Source organism: Pelodiscus sinensis, chromosome 2 (genome assembly GCF_049634645.1).
Source record: "Pelodiscus sinensis isolate JC-2024 chromosome 2, ASM4963464v1, whole genome shotgun sequence".
Classification (NCBI taxonomy): Eukaryota; Metazoa; Chordata; order Testudines; family Trionychidae; genus Pelodiscus; species Pelodiscus sinensis.
Window position 1 is genome coordinate 81890146 of NC_134712.1, and position 13781 is coordinate 81903926.

Genomic DNA, 13781 nt, shown 5'->3' on the forward strand with positions numbered 1-13781 from the left:
TAGCAAAGATAAGACTTTTTCTTTCTTGTATTGCTTTAAGAGTAACATATATGCTTTATATTGTGGTAATTGATTTTGTTTCTTCATGGGAGAGAACCAGTGTGGAGGACACAGATCTTAGTTAGACAGTCTGCATCTTTGCCCAAATGCAGAGAGCAGTTGGAAAGACCCAGAAACTTCCAGAACATGGTGAAGTAATTACCAGTCATAATCAGTAGCTGTTCTGAGATCTCTGTATGATGTTCTCATTGTGGGCAACTCTCCTGCCAGGTCATAACTTAGTCAGCTTCTGAAAGCTGACTCAATTAGGGAACAAGGGTGTGTGTGGGAGAGGGAAGGTTAAAAACCAGGGAGCTAAAAATAGCCCAGAAGATTCAGCAGCTGAATGACATAGAACAGTGGTCTCCAACCTTTTTACACCCAAGATCACTTTTTTAATGGCAGACCAAGCCAAGATCTACTGCCCCTTCCTTGAAGCCCCGCCCTCTCTATTCTCCTCCTCTCCATCACTTGCTATCCCCAATCCTTATACTGCTACTTTAAAAAAAATTCCCACCATTCCTCGCAGCTACTCACCTGTGCTGTTGCTCGGTGAGTAGCTGCTCCTCAAATGAGGAAATCTAATGTAAATGTATTGCGCAGGTGCGCAGTTCAGAGAGGGCTCAAGAGCTACTCTTAGAGCCTCCGAGATCTACCGGTAGATCGCGATCTACTGGTTGGTGACCACGGACATAGAACCAAGAATTGTGCTTGCTTGTGTGTGGAGTCCCAAGCCCTTTACCACTTTGGACACAAGCTACATACTACTGTTTCACTAGGAACTGAGAGGCCTAGTCACATATTAACCCAAAAGTTAGAATGCTATTGGCTGTGGAGATCTCCAGACTGTTTGCTGACTGGGTCCTGAGGTTTTTGAAAAGACGGCGACACCACTGCTTCTCAAGCTTGGAGAATCCAGATGGCACAGTTCACTATTATCATCCTATAAAGACTGAGAACTCATCTCTGAGAGAAGATCAGAGAGGAATGTGTCTTGACACGTGCTGAAGTGTAAAAAAGGTTTTGCTGATTCCGTACATTTGAATGTTTGTAACAAAAGGAGGAATGTCTGTATGAGAACACTGGTACATTTACCAGCTAATAGCTTTTGTTTAACAGTTTTTCACTGTATTCCAAATAGGATTTACAAGGTGTTTTTGTGCACATTAAATGATGGTTTTCAGGAAGAGAGTGTATAGTATGCACTATTTGAAATCAACTGGGAACTATTAACATTCACTTATCAGGGCTTTACATAAAATAGCCATGAGCTGTAATTCTGTGTAATGCTTTTTGAAAAGTCCTGAAAAGTCAGAGCCCTGCTCTCTGCCTCAACAAGGAGTAACCCTGAGATGCAGGAAGAAGGGGACTGTCAGATTTATACAGAACATTGTCTGAATACGCCATCCCTTCCCTCGCCACGGCACAATATCAAATCAATAATAAAATAATAATAATAATAAAGGTTGCTCCATGAAAAATATCCCAACTGTAATCCTTTTACCGTAGGCAGTTTTGGAACCATTGCCTACCTATTGACTTATTCCTACTCTTTACCAGAAATATTTTAGACTTAGAGCGGTCTGGTATTTTACTGTTCAGACTTTTCTTGTACATTTTCAAAGAACGAAAGTGTTTTAGCCTCACTGCTCCCTCTGAATGGGATTTGTACAAGCAAATCCTCTAGATGGCTTCTGCAAATGTAAAAGACCATTACTTGAGAGTGGATTGGAAATATCTGGCCTCAGAGTGACTTAATATTACAGAACTACAACTGGGCACCAGATATATTCCTTTAGCTCAGATGATTCAATACAATTAGAATGTCCATGATAAATGAAACTAATAAGAATACTTAGTGCTCACTTTAAGTACTCTTTGTTTGGTTTATTATGTCATAGAATGTGGAATGTAGTGGGTCATCCAGCCAATATCTTTGTTAAGACTTCCGCTGTAGAAATCAAACTTGAAAACGAAATTAAGTTCTGTAGCTTCCCTGTCCAGTTGGCTTTTGAAATTGGTTTGAAATAATATGATGACTTTGAGATCCAGGCAAATCTGATTCCTACAGCAGAAATATAAACAAAGACATTGGCTGGATCTACATTCCACATCCTAAGGACATAAAAAAATCAAATAAAGGATTCTTAAAGTAGGTACTAAGTATTCTTATCAACTTCATTTAACATGGGCACTCTAACTGACAATTTCTTCATCCTTTTTTTCTTCTTTTTCCTCCTCTACCCTCCCCCCCATCTATTTATTTAAAAACTGGACTCCTTAAACTCCATTCATCTGAAGAAATGGGTAGTGCCCAGGAAAGCTCATGATACCATCTATGTTTTTTGTTAGTCTCTAAGGTGCTGCAAGACTATTTGTTGTTTAAGTTTTTCCAGGGGCAAAGTCAAAAGGCTAGTTGGAGTAATGTTGCTGCAAAATCAACACCTCTAATCTATGAATTGCTAATGACACAAAATACTTCGCTGCAATGTCTAAGGAGCTGGTGCACACAAAGGTAATGCAGCAGCATTGGGCTTTTGGGGAGAGTTCTTGCTGTGCCATCTTTTTGCATCTTCTTTTAACATAAATGAACTAGAGCATTGTCAGCTACACTATTGTTTCCATTGAGGCTGATAATGCATTATACCTCTGGGAACATTATTTCAGTCTGAATATTTCTTTCGGTGTGTGGAAAGACTTGCGTAGCAACTGGATGGCAAATTTCCAACAGTTAAGTATTTATGTTTTAATTATCTGTAGTGTTCACATCTACCAGAAAATCAACCATACAGACTTTCTGAAATAATACTACATTGGTCTTGATCTAGCAAAGCCTATTTTGCATTAACCAGAATATATTTTATATTTTCCTTTGAATCTCTAGCAAGACAAAAATATTTCTTGATATATTACAGAGCTGATGTGGATGTGGCGCATTTCACTCTCCCATAGTACCTCCATACAATCTAGAAAATATTCATTGTTCTGAGATCTTGAATGCTAAAAAGAGTTTTCAAAACATGACAAATGGCATTTGAAATATTCAAAGATGATGAGTTCATTGGTTTACTCAAGTAGAGGCATGGCCTAAAGCACTTTTAAAAGCACTAAAAGACTATATTCACAGGTCAGGTCTTGTCAACTACACAGTACTTACAGTATCCGGCAGTTCTAAAGAACACTTTACAGCTTTATCAACTCCTTTACTAACATGATCTATAAAGCTGTGGAACAGCTATGATTCCCAAAGGAAATGGGAGAAACTGTATTACTTGAGTCATTTAAAATGCATTCTAATGAGAAAAAAAAACCATGCTCTCAGAAACAGTCCTACAAAAGGGACCAGATGACCAAATAAGTCTCCTCCATTCTTTAATATCTTTGAATATAGGATCACATTATAAAGGTTGGCATATAATTAATAACCATATGATTGTTGACAAAAATATTTTATTAGCATCATAATGTGAGCCCTAGGATTACATAATTATTGTAATGCTAATAAAATACAAATTCAGCATACAAGAAAAAGATCCGAACAATCCCACTCCCAAAGATAGAATCATAGAACACTAGAACTGGAAGGGACCTCGGAAGGTCATAGAGTTCAGTCTCCTACCCTCATGGCAGGACCCAGTACCATCTAGACCATCCCTGACAGATGTCAATTTAACTTGCTCTTGAATATCTCCCATGATGGAGATTCCACATCCTCCCTAGGCAATTTATTCCAGGCTGTGTCTACACTGGCACCTTTTTCCAGAAATGCTTAAAACGGAACAGTTTTCCGTTATAAGTATTTCCGGAAAAAGAGCGTCTACATTTTCGCGATCGGGGCTTTTTTCTGGAAAAGACTACTGTGCTGTTTACACTGGCCCTTTTTCGGAACAGTTTTCCTGAAAAAGGACTTTTGCCCGAGCGGGAGCAGCATAGTTTTTCTGGAAAAGTAGCTGATTTCTTACAGTAAATTGTCACTGCTTTTCCGGAAATTCAAGGGGCCAGTGTAGACAGCTCGCAGCTTATTCCGGAAAAGCAACTGCTTTTCCGGAATAAGTGGCCCAGTGTAGACACAGCCCCAGTGTTTAACCACCCTGACAGTTAGGAAGTTTTTCTTAATGTCCAACCTAAATCTCCTTTGCTGCAGCTTAAGCCAATTGTTTCTTGTCCTATCCTCAGAGGCCTTCTCCTTGTGACACCCTTTTAGGAGCAGGTGTGCATAAAAATAAAAGAATTGCGGCAGGCCTATGCTGGGCCTCAGGGGGCAGCTCCCAACTAGGGGCTGACCCAGATCCCTGCCCCTATTACGATGCCCTGGACCGCATCCTGGGGGGGTCAGATGGTCCGTGCCCCCACGTGGTCATTGACCCTGGGGCAGAGGGACCTGCCCATGAAACCGAGGAGGAGGACGGCTAGAAGCCACAGGAGCCTGGCGGGTGTGTGCCCCACACCCAGGACCCCCGAGCCATCCCAGCAAGCCTGTCTCCGGTGTCATCCAAGGCCGGAGAGGCCTCGACATGTGAGTGCCATCACTGTCCCCTTATGCAGGGTAGAGGGGGAGGCAAAGGGAGACTAGGGACTGTGCCTGTGGGCCTTGCTGACCATGGAGCATGCAGCAACCTGTGCATGTGCCGTGCCACCCCAGGCATGTGGTCCCGGATGGAGGCCACACAGGGGCCCTGGTCTGTTACCCCACACACATGTATGTATGAAGGCACATGACATACTCCTGGCCCCAGGAAGGGACACTGCATGATGCCCTCCCTCCACAAGCCATCTCTATGCAGAGGCAGGGCACATCTCCCCTTCCTCCCACCACACCCACACTATATACAGCACAGGGCCAGCTCACACTCTAGGGATAGCAGGACATGATGGTGTGGGGACCTGTCGTCCTCGCCTTGCAGAGGGGGGCTGGATTTCACCCACTGTGTCCCCAGGGATAACTGACCACTTCTCGTGTTTCTCCACAGCCACAGCAGCTGCGAGTGCAGGGCTCATCACCTTGCTCAGGACATCCTCCCGCACCTGGGCCCTCAGTAGGCTGACTCGGAACCAGGAGTACCATCAGTGGAAGCACTTGGGGCTCCTGCAAAGGCAGGTCTGCTGCCAGGAGCAGTGGGTGCAAGAAGACTGCAGCTGCGGCGGGAGAACTTGAGGGAGCTGCTTGACCAGGGGTGTGCCATCCGTGACCACCTGCAGACCCTGGTGCAGAGATTGCTGCCTGCTGCCGCTCCAGCCCCTGCGGCTGCCCCAGCTCTTGCTCCTTCTCCCACTACAGCTCCCCCTCCTGCTTCTTCCTCCCCCCCGCTTCACCCTCCATACCCGCTCCCCCCCCCCCCCGGGGACACCGAGGCCCCCACACCCGCAGTGCTGGGAAATAAGTGGACAAGCAAGACCCCAACCCTGAGCTTCTCCTCCCCCTTCCTCTCCTTGCCTCCCGCTTCCAGCTCTCTCCTCCCAGGTTTACCCCTCCCCTCTCCCATCCTCATTCCCCCCTCACTCCAGTTATGGTCAATAAAGAGAGCTTATTTTTGGCAACACACGTCTTTTTATTTTTGTAGCCAGACATGAACCCCATCTTGTTTCATCCCCCCTCCAGAGAGCAAGAGAAAGGCAGTCAGCCTTTGATGTCCTGGGAACGCAGGTGTGCTGCCTGTCCCTGTCTACCATAAATGGAAACCAGACAGTAAATGGGCTAGCTGATGACCTGGGGCCTCCCGTCGCCCTGATGGCTAGTATCAGTAATTGACACGCCTGCACTGTCCCAGGAGAGGAATCTTCACCCATCACATACCAGAGGTGCCCATTGTCTGCATTTTCCCAGGTGTGAATTATGCTTTGCACCCTTCTGTGGGAAACTTGGCATTCAAAACCATTTTTCCTAATTGGCCACTTGAGCCCAGGAAGAAGCCTACGTGACCCAAGGGGTATAAAGAGGGGTTTAGTAGCCCACCCCATTTGAGCTCCAATCATCTACACCTGCTGGCAGGTATTGATTGTCTCCTGAGGTCTGTGGGATGCCCAACCTCGCCCTACTTCTTCCCGAGGGATTGAGAGAAAGACGCTGGCCACGCCAAGTCTGGAACGCAGGGGTGAGAATATATATACCTGCTAGGTGTCTGTTTTGCATGCATTTAATAAGAGCTCAGAGAACCAAAAGGGTTTCATGGTACCTGTAAGTGGCTTATGTAGAAGCTATTTTATGTTTAGCTAGAAGCCATCTTGTATATCAGAAACCATTTCAGCTTTTCTCTCAAGCACATAGACCAGAGTGAACTTTCTGTCACCCCGTGAGAAGAGGCCTACAGGATGGGCTATTGGTATGTGTTAATTGGGCTGGTTGGGACAGGAGATGTACTCCCTCGTACCTGTCCGCCATCTTGTTGATAAGGCTTTGTTTTTCCAAATTTAATTGAGGCTTTCTGTAATTGGATGCCCTGACATCAGACTGTTTGGCTAAGGGTATAAAGATAGTAGGATTGATTGTATTAGCAGCTTTACTGGTCCCGACTTTGCTGGGACCACGTTTGGCTCACTTTGCTTTACTGATCAATAAAGCAAAACAGAGAGGAGCGTGTTTTTGCTTCGACACTTATTAGTGTAATTTCTGTCCTGTTCTTTGTAGTGGCTGTGTTATCTATAACACAGTAGTAGCATTTAACAGCTAAGTTTACCCTGTAACAATAAAATAGTAACTGTTTAAGCTTTAACCTGACTCCTTCAGTTGCTGTAACAGAACCAAGCACAATTTAAAAGAACTTCAGCCGGTCATAAGGGACAGGTATAGGAAGAGCTTGGGCATTTTGGATTGTGTCACTCCCAGGTGACAGATCCGTTGGGGCATCTCTCAGTCTTTCCCAGACTGCCCATTGTGAAGGGATTTCTGTATCCTAGCAGCTAAAATCTGAGGTGTAATAAGCTCTTCCTATAAACTTGGGGCGTCTGAGAGCCTGTTGGCTGCCTTCTGCGACGGGACCCCGGTCCTAGCAGTAAAGTCACAGACGTTAAACTATTTTTCAGGGCGCCCTCCAGTCTCCTAGGCTGCCCACTGCAACGAGACTTTGCGTCTCAGCAGTTGAAGACTTGGGTGTAACACACACGCACACACTGCCCTGACCATTTCGGCTGACAGAACTGGCGTAGTCGGCAGGATTGTGCTACTGGTTCACATACAGCAGGCATGTCCAAAGTCCGGCCCGCGGGCCAATTGCGGCCCGTGTTCCGGTTTAATATGGCCCCACAGGTAATTTGGCAATATCTATCTTTTATGGCCCCCAACGAATCCATATGTATTGAGATGAATACATTGTAAAAATCTCAGTTAATGTCAGTTGGTCTAAATCAGTTATAAATATATTTGGACACAACATGTATACTTGGTGTTATGTTCCTGTTCATATTTTTTTAACTTAAAAGTTGACAGACAACCTTTATTACCAATAATATGTAATGTACTTTACAATGTTCCTGACATATATTTCAGCTTCCTGGATTTTTTTTTCATGTGGCCTTCAGATATGAAAGGCAGAGTGATTTAACACCTGTTTAGATTTGTCATCCATGTGACGAAATGAAAAGTATGCCGTTTGCAATAAACTTTGCATAAAATAGTTAATTTGCGTTTAATTTTAATGGTTCAAAGAATGTCAGGCAAAATGGTCGGCCCTCACGCATGTTCACTTCATAAAATCTGGCCCTCTTTGAAAAAAGTTTGGACACCCCTGACATACAGCAACATGAAGCCTGTCATGACAGACATGGATTTTAGTGGTATAGAGAAAGGGTTTGCCCAGGAAGGTTGGGGCAACCCAAAATGGGACAGAGAAATGTTAGAAAAGGATTGGGGAAATCCTGAGGAGTTGTGGGTGCAGTTCTGTAAGTACAGAACTGCCTGCAAGCTAAAGAATGGGACAAAGCCTGAGTCTGTGGAAAGGAGCCACTTTCCATTTAGCAAGGAAAACAGGATCAGGCCCAGACAAGCAGGCAGGCAACAGCTAGATTGAAGGCCTTGTGGCAGAACTGAGAAAAAGGCAGTAAGTACATGTACTGGAAATCTAAATCCTTAAAACAATACTTACAAGAGTAATATCTGAAACAAGGCCAGTTTTTTTTATTTTTAGAGATAAGAAAGTTTTAAGAAAAGAAAAACCCACAGAGAATTTAACTCTACAGAGAATGGAGAGAATTGAGCAGTTGTGCAAATGCTAAAAGGGTGTAGATAGAAAATTGTGGTTTCTTTGCAGCCATTCTGAAGGAAAAATGGGCCCTTTTCCCAAAGGAATGTCTGTAAATAATCCAGGCAAATTTGACTCAAATCTGTACATTTGTATAAGATGTTACCCCTTTTAAACAAAATCTTGCAAAGGTTCAGGCATAGCCCTTGGCCTGATCAAGTGTTAGCTGCTGTCCATACAATTTCAGACCTAAAAGACCAATTGGCTAACTACTTGTGGATATGTAAACCCTCAACTCCAATGAAGAGGGAAGCAGCTGCAATTTGGCTTCGATGGAAAACCTGTAATGAGGTGTTCTTCAAAATTGACTGAATATAAGAATGCAAATAAAAAAATGCAAAAATGTAAAAGCCTCTGCTGCAGATAATTAATTTCCATAACAGAATTAGATAAACCTATCTAGGAAATTGTCAGTGTCGCTAATAGCAAATGGGAAAACTGACCATGTCACGAGTAGCTGAGATGAGGAAAACTGAGTTTGTGTTGTGCTGTAATATCTTGGCCAAACCAAGACTGTTTAATCAATCATAAAAATAATAAAGGATACTTTTTGAAGATATTGCAGATTTATAAACAATGGATATACAGCTCTGTGCCTAGGAGAATAAAACCCTACTTGATAGTATAGTGATGGATGGCATAATAGAGAAATAAAACATTATCTTGCAAGGCTGGAGAAGTGTTATCTGATTCAGAATCAGTATTATGTTTGTCACTGTTATTTTAAGTATGCCTTAGGAGAGAAGGGGATAAAAATCTGTCCATACTTATTTCTGACACAGTATGACCACATATCATATTACAGCACACTGTACATATATCAGTTATATGTTGGAATGATTTAACGAGCTGGAATATTGTGCCCTAAATAATTCATATGCCACCAGTATGGATTGGAATCAAAGTGGCATACAAAACATTGGAATGTGAATTTATAATTTTTACAAGCTTTCAAGTATTCTAAGTGCATAGTCTCTATTATGACCTTTATTTGTATTAAATGATACACAACTCATCTTATTCAGTGTTTATTAACATGCAATGCTTTCCAGTAACCCATTTCTTGATTTACGTATCTCTGGAAACCCCTCCTTTTTAAAAAGATGTAGTGATACGTAGCACAGCCTCTCCAATATTATCTGAAAAGATTACACAACTACATTACTTGTATTTCATTAAAAGAAACAAATGATCAGGAAGCAAAACTCTTTAGCTACAATCATGTACAAATAATATTTATAGATAAGTCTATAAGTCTGTCATGGAGCTTAAAAATGTCATGGCCTTCTGGGACCTCCATGACTTCTTCAGCAGCCAATGTGGATGACCCATGACCTCCTTGCCTCTGACCTGGAGTAGCAGCGGAGCCCCTGGAGATCTCCTCCACAGCAGCAATAGTGCCTGGGTCCCACCAGGGCACCTAAGGTTTAGTCATGGGTATTTTTAGTAAAAGTCACGGACAAGTCAGGGGCCGTGAATTTATGACCTGTCGATGACTTTTACTAAAAATACCCATGACTAAATCATAGTCTTATTTGTAGAGGGCATGTAAAACAGCAGAGTAGTGCAGATAGTACTGTATGTCTATTTTACATGTATGTTATGTATTCAGAAATAGGTTATAGTTAGCATAGGCATCAACTTTCCCTCTAGCCAGGGGGTACTCACCCTCTCCAGACTCCTCATACACTTCACCCCTTCCTCCAAAGCCCCACCCTGCCTTTTTCCCAAAGCGCACCCAATGCCCACTTCTTCCTTACCCTCCCAAAGCTTCCTAAATGCCATGAATCAGCTGTTTGAAGCACTCTGAAAGTGTAGGGAGGCTGGGGGAGGTTGGGAGTGGGTCCACAGTGCTGCCCATGGGTGAAAGGCAGAGGAAGAGGCACCCATGGAGTCAGCACCTATGATAGTTAGTGTCTCACAAGATGCTACATTATTGGTTAGATGTTTCTTTCATGTGAACATTACATATAGTAAATGCTTATTATTTTTCAAGTAATTTCAGAATTTGAACATGCAGGAGTAGTATAAAATTCATGAGACAAACTCCACAATAGACTTACAGAGGTCATTTGAAGGAGACACCACGTAACTCTATTGGTGTGTGTATATATATATATATATATATATATATATTGCATATTTCAGGTATAGAAAAACTCCACATAGTTGAGAATTTTATGAACACAAGTGAACATGAAAACTATATTAGCAAAATACAATAGTGAGACCACATAATGACTTTGTATGCAGCATATAATAATGGCCCTGCCGTGAGAGCAGGGGACTGGACTTGATGACCTCTCCAAGTCCATTCTAGGTCTAGTGTTTTATGTTTCTATGATTTCCAATTTAAGGGTAAAAGTCACCTAAGCACACTACGCAATCCTTGCAGTAGACATGCGTTGAGAAAATGAGGGCCAGACTGCTCTGGAGGTTGCACTTTCTTTGTGCAGTGAACATAATTCTTTTGAAATATCATTCAGTGAGTCATGGTCTGTTTTTGAAATGTCGGTTTCAGACTGGGTCAGACTAAAACTATGGCTGTGATTCAGGAAAGCACTTAAACACCCTTCCTGTAGCATATAAGGATGCTTTCCTGAATTGAGACCTCTGTGTCTAAAAACAGAATAGTCTTTCCAAAGGTACTGAGTGTGTCTTTTTGGAACATATGAACACATTTCTTCCCCATCAATATGCTTTTTGATGCTGTCATCTATAACAGTTCTCACATTTGATCTTATTATATTCAACCTGGACAAATGGAAGGAGATTCTCTTTATCCTCATACTAAAACTTGAGGATTTCAATGTATCTCTAAAGGAAGTCCCCAACTTACAAATGGGTTGTGTTCCAAAAGTTCATTTTTAATTCTGTTGTTTAGAACTTGGAATGCATTTTCCCATAGAAACAATGCTATACATGGTATTTAGGTTCCCAGGTTAGCCCACAAAAGCCTATTCAACACACAATGTTGCTAAAATACTATACATTTGCTATGAAAAATAGTAGAAGTAGGTTTTTTATTTAATCTTGAATGCTGGTGCTTGACGAAAGGTAGGTTTAGTTAGAGGAGGATGAGGAGGTAGGTGGAGATTCTGAAGAGGACTTCTTGGATGCCTGCGACGCGCCCCCCCTCTAGCCTCCCACTTCGCCATGGGCTCTGTGCTGGCTTCTGCAAACCCCTCCATCTCATGGGCTGCACCCAGCCTCCGTTCACCAGCGAGTGGTGTCAGCACAGGTCAGAGAACTCTGGAGGAGCAGCGGAAAGCCATACAGCTGATGACTGGAGAGAAGCAGCATTTTCCCCTTCAAAGAACTGCTCCTCTCCTGCTGCCAGCTGCTCTATTGTCCCTTGCTCCTCCAAAGTGCTCCGGCCAGCACTTGCACTGCTTACAATGATGTGTGCCTCTTGCCTGCTCCCCTGAGGCTGGGGACATCTTTACCCATACATAGAATAGACAGCTACTTAGGACATCCAAAAATTTGGGGTACCACTGAGTCTTCCTATTCCTATTCTGTGGCTCTGCTTCCTCCAGAGAGGATCTAGTTAGCTTAAAAACGAAAAAGCTTGTCAGACCTGAACACTGAACCTGTGAAAGAGCCATTCAAGTGGTAACGAAGGCATTTGCGAACCCACGGCATATACCGCCAGTTTCTGAATTTACTGTGTTAGTCCGTAGGATGTTAGTTTAAAATTTGTTTTAAAAATATTTCATTAGTGCATTGCTGAATATTATACAAGTCACATATCTAAAAATTGTCATCCCCCCGTTTGGGCTGTCACAAGGCATAGGGGTACCCGTTTAATAATACCACGTAGGGCTCCATAAATCGTAAAAACATTCCCCTCTGAGGCTGCAGGTGAGCTTTTGTTTGTAAGTGTGGAAGTTCATAGATCAGATATTTGTAACTCAGATAGTGCCTGGATCCTTAACGTGTGTCACCAAAAAGAATAGCTGTTAATAGGAAATACCAAAGACTAGAAATCATAGAATCATAGAATACCAGAACTGGAAGGGACCTCGAGAGGTCATTGAGTCCAGTCTCCTGCCCTCCCAGCAGGACCAAGCACCATCTAGATCATCCCTGACAGGTGTCTGTCTAACCTGCTCTTAAATATCTCCAGTGATGGAGATTCCACAACTCCCCTAGGCAATTTATTCCAGTGTTTAACCAGCCTGACAAGCAGGAAATTTTTCCTAATGTCCAACCTAAACCTCCCTTGCTACAATTTAGGCCCATTGCTTCTTGTCCTATCCTCAGAGGCCAAAGAGAACAATTTCCTCCCTCCTCCTTATAACACCCTTTTAGATATTCGAAAACTGCTTTCGTGCTCCCCTCTCAGTCTTTTTTCTATATTAAAGAAGCCCAGTTCTTTCAGTCTTCCCTCACAGGTCATGTTTTCTAGACCTTTAATCCTTTTTTGTTGCACTTCTTTGGACCTTTTCCAATTTCTCCACATCTTTTTTGAAATGTGGTGCCCAGAATTGGACATAATACTCCAATTGAAGCCTAATCAGTGCAGAGTGGAGCAGAAGAATCACTTCTCGTGTCTTGCTCACAACGCTCCTATTAATGGATTAATGTCACACTACTGACTCATGTTTAAGTTGTTGTCCATTATGACTCTTATATCCCTGTCAGTGGTACTCCTTCCTAGACAGTCACTTCCAATTCTGCAGGCATATGTCTACACTTGCCCCCTACTTTGACGGAGGGAGGCAAATGAAGCATGCCGAAGTTGCAAATCAAGCCCGGGATTTAAATATCCTGTGCTTGATTTGCATGTTCCCGGCCGGTCGCCATTTTAGAAATTCATTAGCCTGGAGTAACTGCCTGCGTCTACATGCAGCAGTGAAACGGGAGTCCGATTTAAAGCCCTAACTTGAATTAGCTGGTATTCCTCCTGCAATGAGGTTTACCAGATAATTCGAATTAGGGGCTTTAAATCGGACTCCCGTTACACTGCTGCATGTAGACACTGGCAGTTACTCCGGGCTAGTGAATTTCTAAAATGGCAACGGGCCGGGAACATGCAAATCAAGCATGGGATATTTAAATCCCGGGCTTGATTTGCTACTTCGGTATGCTTCATTTGCCTCTCTACTTCGAAGTGTGAAACTGACTGTTCCTTCCTAAGTGGAGCACTTTGCATTTGTCCTTATTAAACTTCATCCTGTTTATCTCAGACCATTTCTCTAGTTTGTCTAGATCTTTTTGAATTTTGCTGCCTCAAGCATTCCAATCCCTGGACAAACATAGGAAAAATGCATTTGGACTGAGAATCAAACTGCCATACACTACGCAGTCACAACACAGAGCACTGATTTTCCATGATCTCAATATTTTACAACCAGTTATCCTGAGATGGCCTTTCTATTAGCTTTAGTAATGTCAGTATTACATCACAATAATGCAAGTATATAAATAAATAAATACAAGGATACATATATAAAAAATGTGTCCTTGTATTTTATAAAAGGTATCCAGAGTCCAAGAAAAGGA

At 42.7% G+C, this 13781-nt stretch overlaps 1 protein-coding gene across 1 annotated transcript in view; it reads right to left on the reverse strand.

Moving 5' to 3' along the window:
* Nucleotides 1-13781, reverse strand: part of DLGAP1 (DLG associated protein 1) — a 597103-nt gene that overhangs the window by 184102 nt on the left and 399220 nt on the right. The gene's annotated exons all lie outside the window — the stretch shown is intronic.